A 7,736-nucleotide genomic window follows, 5' to 3' on the forward strand; every position below is an offset into this window, starting at 1 on the left:
GGCTCCTTGCAACTTTGGTTGTTGCCTCTCAGAAGAACTTTTTTTTTTTTTTTAACTTGCTTTTTTTATTCCTTTTACGTAAATGAAGAGGTATATGGCCATTCTTAGCGTTAATATGAAGGTTGGAAACTGAGTCCCAAGACCTAAGAATCAAGCTCAGGCTAAATTTCACCAACTCACACATAAGGATATGAGTGGAAGCACTAATGAATTTTCTCTGCCTTGACCTGAACGTGGCTTTTTTCTCTACTTTCTACTTGATGTTTTTCAGGAGGGCTGACCGAGCATTCACAACTGCTTTGAAGGCATCTTCACTGCCAGGTGCTACACATTTGTCAGGGTGAAGAAGCAGAACAAGTTTCTGATACGCTTTATTGACTTCATCTCTTGAGGCCCCAGGTTTGACTCCCAGCATGTCCCAACTGTCTTTACTATTTCGAATTCTGCGAATGGAATCTGCTTGTTCTTTGGTGAAACTAGCACTGCTATTTGTGGTAGGGCGTTTCCCGCCATTTTCACATAAATCAACTATGGATACATAAAAGGTCTGGAACATCTCATTAATGCCTTCTCCAGTTTGTGCTGAAGTTTCAAAGTACAGGAACCCTTTGCTTTCAGCCCAAAGACGTCCTTCACTTTCATCTACACAGCGGTGTTTGGTACAATCAATCTTGTTGGCACGAACTACAAATATAATATTTTCCATGTTTCCATGAGGTCCAAGCTCTTGCTTCATTTCTGCCAGCCATGCATCAAGGACGTCAAAGGAGTCTTTCTGCCCAACATCATAGACCAATATCACACCCTGTGTGTCCTTGTAAAACTCATTTCGAACCTCATAGAAGAAGGGATGTCCAGCCATATCAAAGATGTTAACTTTGATTTCTCTGTCTCTGACGTGTACCTTTGTAACTCCATAGTCAATTCCAATTGTTGCCAGGTATTTAGACACAAATCTTTTCTCATGGTATCTCTTTATAATACAGCTCCCCTGACGTTCCGCCAACTCCCAGGCCCGGCTGGGGGAACTACACTTTCATCCTCCACCTCCCGGTCCCGGACAATCCCCTAGAACGCGGGTAAGGCATCTAGGCCGACGGCCCCGCATGGGGACCCAGGCCTCCTTACTCTTTTGGGGACAAATTCAAGGCCTAGAGGCCACCCCAGACTCCATCTCCGGGAGAGTGACGTCGGAGGACGAGGGGGCAACGCAAAGGTCAGAAAGGTCGGGGAGCTTTGCTCGTGGAGCCGCAACCCTCGGGGGAGACCCGGGCCTGCTCCTCAGAAGAACTTCTTTCTTCCCACTCCAGGAGCTAGATTAAGTGTCTTAGGTCTCCCAAGTCAGTAACTCATTCATCAAATACTTATGAATCACCTATGAGGCGGAACCTGGGACTTGATTTTCTTCATTTCTTCTTTTTGAGACAGAGTCTTGCTCTGTCACCGAGGCTGGAGTGCAGTAGCGTGATCCCAGCTCACTGCAACCTCAAACTCCTGAACTCAAGGGATCCTCCTGCCTCAGCCTCCTAAGTGGCTGGGACTTCAGGTGTGCACCACCACACCCAGCTAATATTTATTGACGTATTTATTTATTTTTAGAGATGGTCTCATTATGTTGCCCAGGCTGATCTCTAACCCCTGGGCTCAAGCAATCCTCTTGCCACTTTGGCTGGGCTAAAGGATGCCCAGACAGCTGGTAAAACTATTTCTGGATGGGTCTGTGAGGGTGTTTCCAGAAGAGATTAGCATTTCTGAGTCAGGAGATTGAGTAAAGATTATTGGCCCTCACTCATGTGCGTAAGCATCCTGCAATCTGTTGAGGGCCTGAATAGAACAAAAAGATGAAGGAAAGGCGCATTTCCTCTTTCTTTTCCCTCCTGGGTCTGGGACAACCATCATCCCCTGCCCTTAGACACTGGAACTCTTGGTTCTTGGGGCTTTAGACTCTAGGACCAGCAGGGTACCCTCTCCAACACCTCTAGTTCATAGGACTTCCTACCACGACTGAATTACACCATCAGCTTTCCTAGTTCCCCAGCTTTCAGACAGCATATTGTGGGACTTCTTGGCCCCCATAAGCAGGTGAGCTAATTCCTAATATAAAGACACTCATGTATCTATGTATGTCCTATTGGTTCCGTTTCTCTGGCTAATACAGACATCTTGCAATATTAAGTCTTTCAGTTCATGAACACGGAATGTCTTTCCATTCATTTGTGTTTTATTTCTTTCAGCAAGGTTTTTGTAGTTTTGATTGTACAAATCTTCCACTTTCCTGGTTAATTTAATTCCCATATATCTATTCTTTTCCATCCTCTTGTAACCGGATTTTTTTTTTTTTTTTTTTTTTGAGATGGAGTCTCACTCTGTCACCCAGGCAGCAGAAGTGCAGCGCTGCGATCTTGGCTCACCACAACCTCTGCCTCCTGGGTTCAAGCAATTCTGCCCCAGTCTCCCAAGTAGCTGGGATTACAGGCGCATGCCGCCACGCCCGGCTAATTTTTTGTCTTTTAATAGAGATGGGGTTTGACCCTGTTGCCCAGGCTGGTCTTGAACTCCTGAGCTCAGGGAATCCACTCGCCTCAGACTCCCAAAGTCCTGGGATTACAGGCATGAGCCACTGCGCCCAGCTGTTGGAATTGTTTTCTTAATTTTCTTTTCAGATTGTTCATTGTTAGTGTATAGAAATGCAACTGACTTTTGCATGTTGACTTCTTTGTCCTGCTTCTTTGCTGAATTTACATATTAGTTCTAACAGTTTTTCAAGGAATCTTAAGGTTTTTTTGTTTTTGATTTCTTGTTTTTTTGAGATGGAGTCTCACTCTGTCGCCCAGGCTGGAGCACAATGGCATGATCTCTGCTCACTGCAACCTCCGCCTCCTAGGTTCAAGTGATTCTCCTGCCTCAGCCTCCCTAGTAGCTGGGATTACAGGTGCGCGCCACTGCACTCAGCTGAGTTTTGTATTTTTAGTAGAGAGGGCATTTCACCATGTTGGTCAGGCTGGTCTCAAACTCCTGACCTCGTGATCCGCCCGCCTTGGACTCCCAAAATGCTGGGATTAAAGGCGAGAGCCACCATGCCTGGCCAGGAATCTTAAAGTTTTGTACATATAAATTGTCATCTATGGAAAACGTTAATTTATATGTACCTTTACAACTTGAATGCCCTTTACTACTTTTTCTTGCTTAATTGCTCTGGAAAATTGGGGAAAGAAAAGTATCTTCAAACGGGGGTAGGGGCCGGGTGCGGTGGCTCACATCTGTAATCTCAGCACTCTGGGAGGCTGAGGTAGGCTGATCACTTGAGGTCAGGAGTTTGAGAACAGCTTAGCGAACACGGCAAAACCCCATCTCTACCAAAAATAAAAAAATTAGCTGGGTGTGGTGGCATGCGCCTGTAATCCTAGCTACTCGGGAGACTGAGGTGGCAGAATTCCTTGAACCCAGGAGGTAGAGGTTGCAGTGAGCTGAGATGTTGCCACTGCACTCCATCCTGGACAACAGGGTAAGACTCAGTCTCAATAAAAAATAAAAAATAAAACAAACGAGAGTAGGACAATGAATATCCACATAGAAAAAAATGAAATTTGGCCAGGCGCAGTGGCTCATGCCTGTAATCCCAGCATTTTGGGTGGCCGAGGCAGGTGGATCACCTTGAGATTCAGGAGTTTGAGACCACACATGCCAAACTCCTGAGGTGGTGGTTGCACAAAACTGTGAATATTTTCATACAGAAACGCCGTCTCTATTCGGAACAAAAAATCAGCTGGGTGTGGTTGCGCACCTGTAATCCCAGCTACAGTCTGGGCAAGAGGCTGAGGCAAGACAATCGCTTGAACCTGGGAGGCAGCAGCTGCAGTGAACCAAGATTGCACCACTGCACTCCAGCCTGGGCAAGAGTGAGACTCTGTCTCTAAAAAAACAAAAAGTAAAGAAATGTGTATATTTTTACAAAAAGTATATATACAAAAATGAACTCAAAGTCGATTAAGGACTTAGATGTAAGAGCTAAAATCAATTCTTAGATGAAAATATAGAGGTTGGCCGGGCGCGGTGGCTCAAGCCTGTAATCCCAGCACTTTGGGAGGCCGAGGCGGGTGGATCACGAGGTCAGGAGATCGAGACCCTCCTGGCTAACACGGTGAAACCCCGTCTCTACTAAAAATACAAAAAACTAGCCGGTGCCGTGGCAGGCGCTTGTAGTCCCAGCTACTGGGAGGCTGAGGCGGGAGAACGGCGGGAACCCGGGAGGCGGAGCTTTCAGTGAGCCGAGATCGCGCCACTGCACTCCAGCCTGGGAGACACAGCGAGACTCCGTCTCAAAAAAAAAAAAAAAGAAAATATAGAGGCAAATCTTCATGACCTTGGATGTCTATGTTTTCTTAGATACCACACAAAAGCCGAGCAGTGAAATATTAATAAATCAGACTTCATCAATATTAAAAACTTTTGTGCATCCCAGGGAATTACTAAGAAAGTGAAAAGACAGCCTCCATCATGTGAGAATATACTTGCAAATAATGTATCTGATACAGTTTACTATCCAGAATGTATAAAGAACTCTTACAACTCAGTGACAAAAAGGCCAACAACTCAATTAAAAATGGATTAAGGACTTGAATAGACATGTCTCCAAAACACGGCCAACCAGCACAGGAAAAGATGTTTAACGTCATAGTCATTAGAAAAATGTGTATTAAAACCATAACTGGCTGGGCGTGGTAGCTCACACCTGTAATCCTAGCACTCTGGGAGACTGAGGTGGGTGGATCACTTGAGCCCAGGAGTTTGAGACCAGCCTGGGCAACAAGGTGAGACCCAGTCTCTATCAAAAATACAAAAATTAGCAGGGCATGGTGGCGTGCGCCTGCCATCCCAACTACTCAGGATGCTGAGGCAGGAGGATCACCTGAGCCCAGTAGGTCAAAACTGTAGTGAGCTGTGATTGTACCATTGCATTCCAGGCTAAGCGACAGGGTAAGACCCTGTCTCAAAAACAAAAACAAAAGTACACAAAAACCATAATGACATGCCACTTCACATCCAAATTGCCAGTGGAAATATAAAATGGAGCAGCTACTGGGGAAAACTAGTGATTCTTCAAAAGATATACATTAATTATCATTTGACCCAGCAATTCATGACTGGGTTTATGCTCAAAATAACTGAAAACAGGTGTTCCAATAAATACTTATACATGAATTTTCATACAGTATTATTCACAGTAGACAAAAAAATGGAAACAACCTGAATATCCATTAATGGACGAAAGGATAAACAAAATGTGGTCTATCCATACAATGGAATATTATCGTTAAAAAGGAATGAATTATTTATGTATGCTAGAACTTGAATGAACCTCAAAAATATGGTGAGTGGAAGAAGCTAGACACAATAGATCGCATACTGCATGGCTTCATTTATATGAAGTACCTAATATAAAGTAAATCTACGGAGACAGGAACCAGATGGGTGGTTTCCAGGGGCTGGAAAAGTGAAGAATGGGTATTGACTATTTAATGGGTACCAGATTTTCTTTTGGGATGATGAAAATGTTTTAGAACTTGATAAAGGTGGTGGTTGCACAAAACTGTGAATATACTGTCACTGAATTGTACACTTTAAAATGTCTAATTTTATGTGAATTTCCCCTTAATGTTTTAGAAAAGAATGAAGCACATCTTTGACACAAAACTTTGGGATACGTGACAATTAGAGAATTAGACAACATGTATAAAATAAAAGGCCGAGCTTAGTACGGTCATAGCTGTGAGATGATTATTTGATTGCCCTGATAGTGAATTTTGGGCATTCCTAACAAATTCTAAGCCTAGGCCATGTTCGGTTTGTTTGGGTTAACTGCACCTTTAAAAATCTATCTTACCTTTTCGTCCTTTCAATTTCTGAGTGCTTTACTACATGCCCAATGAATTAAACCTGTATAGACTCTTACTTAAACACACTTGTAATAGTCTCATAGTTTTGTTTTGTTTTTTTTTTTGAGCTGGAATCTTACTCTGTTGCCCAGGCTACAGTGCAGGGGCACTATCTCGGCTCACTGCAATCTCTGTTTCCCGGGTTCAAGTGACTCGCCTGTCTCCGCCTCCAGACTACCCGGGATTACAGAGGCCCGCCCCCACACCTGGCTAATTTTTTTATTTTTAGAAGTGACGGGGTTTACACCATGTCGGCCACACTGGTCTCCTGACCTAAAATGTTCTGCCCTGCTCGACCTCCAAAAGTGCTGAGATCACAGGCCTCAGTCCCCAGCATGACCAGTATACAAAATTTTTTTAAAGTTAGTTTTGGCAAAGTGATGTGGCTCAGGCCTATAATCCTAGCGCTTGGGAAGGCTGAGCCAGGAGGATAGCTCGACCTTAGGAGTTTGAGACCAGCCTGCAAACAATACCAAGATCCCCAGCTCAACAGAAAATTTAAAAATTACCTAAGCACAGTGGTGGTGTGTCCAGAATTCATTCCTTCTCATGGGTTCTTGGTCTCTCTGACTTAAACGAATGAAGCCATGGCCCTCACGGTGAATGCTACAGCTCTTAAAAGCAGCACGTCCGGAATTTGTTCCTTGTGGAAGGTTCGTGGTCCAGCAGAGAAGCCGCAGACCGCCGGAAACCCTCGCAGTGAATACTACAGCTGTTAAAAGTGGTGCCCATCCAAAAACAAAACAGCAAGACTTGTTAGAACAACCTAAAGAACTAACCTTATACACCTGGAAGAAAATCTCAAGACATTGCAGCTACCTGCGCGGGTGGCCCACTTTTATTGCCTTATCGGCCCCGGCCGTGTCCTGCTGATTGGTCCATTTTACGGAGTGCTGATTGGGTCATTTTACAGAGTGTTGATTGGTCCATTTTTACAGAGTTTTGGTTGGTCCATTTTTACAGAATGCTGATTGGTGCATTCACAATCTTCTAGCTAGACACAGAGTGCTGATTGGTGCATTTACAATCTTCTAGCTAGATAGAAAAGTTCTCCAAGTCCCCACCCGACCCAGAAGCTCCGCTGGCTTTACTTCTCAGTGTGTACCTGTAATCCTAGATATTCAGAAGGCTGACGTGGGAGAATCACTGCAGCCCAGGAGGTCGAGGCTGTAGTGAGCCACGATTGTGCTACTGCATTCCAACCTGGGCCACGGAGTGAGACCCTGTCCTAAAAAAAGTTTAAAGAAACAAGTCTTTGTTTGATGCCTGAAAGGTGCTTAAGCAGTGTTGCTTGTTTGGGTTTCTTAAGCTAGGATAAAAGGATCCATGCCAGAGGATTGTTCACTGTCCCATCTTTCATTACTGAAGATTGGTTCTAGTGCGCGTTATTTTTCTCACCATTACTGAGATCGGGAACTTAGCTGCCTAATTGCCATTCAGGATTGCAACAATGTTTACAGAAGGTGGGCTTTGAGTACTGTTTTATTTACTTGTCTTAAAAATATGTATTTTAGGCTGGGCGCAGTGGCTCACGCCTGTAATCCCAGCACTTTGGGAGGCCGAGGCGGGTGGATCAATTGAGGTCAGGAGTTGGAAAGCATCCTGGTCAACATGGTGAAACCCTATCTCTACTAAAAATGCCAAATTTAGCTGGGCATGGTGGGGCTTGCTCTAATCCCAGCTACTCAGGAGGCTGAGGCAGGAGAATCGCTTGAACTCGGGAGGTGGAGGTTGCAGTGAGACGAGATGGCAATACTGCACTCCAGCCTGGGCAATAAGAGTGAAACTCTGTCTCAAAAA

The 7,736-nt window shown here is 44.6% G+C and overlaps 1 pseudogene; it reads right to left on the reverse strand.

Moving 5' to 3' along the window:
• Window positions 1-239: 239 nt before the first annotated feature.
• Window positions 240-982, reverse strand: LOC108538165 (dnaJ homolog subfamily C member 27 pseudogene; annotated as a pseudogene).
• Window positions 983-7,736: the final 6,754 nt, after the last annotated feature.

Source organism: Rhinopithecus bieti, unplaced genomic scaffold (assembly GCF_001698545.2).
Source record: "Rhinopithecus bieti isolate Rb0 unplaced genomic scaffold, ASM169854v2 scaffold_1014, whole genome shotgun sequence".
Classification (NCBI taxonomy): domain Eukaryota; kingdom Metazoa; phylum Chordata; class Mammalia; order Primates; family Cercopithecidae; genus Rhinopithecus; species Rhinopithecus bieti.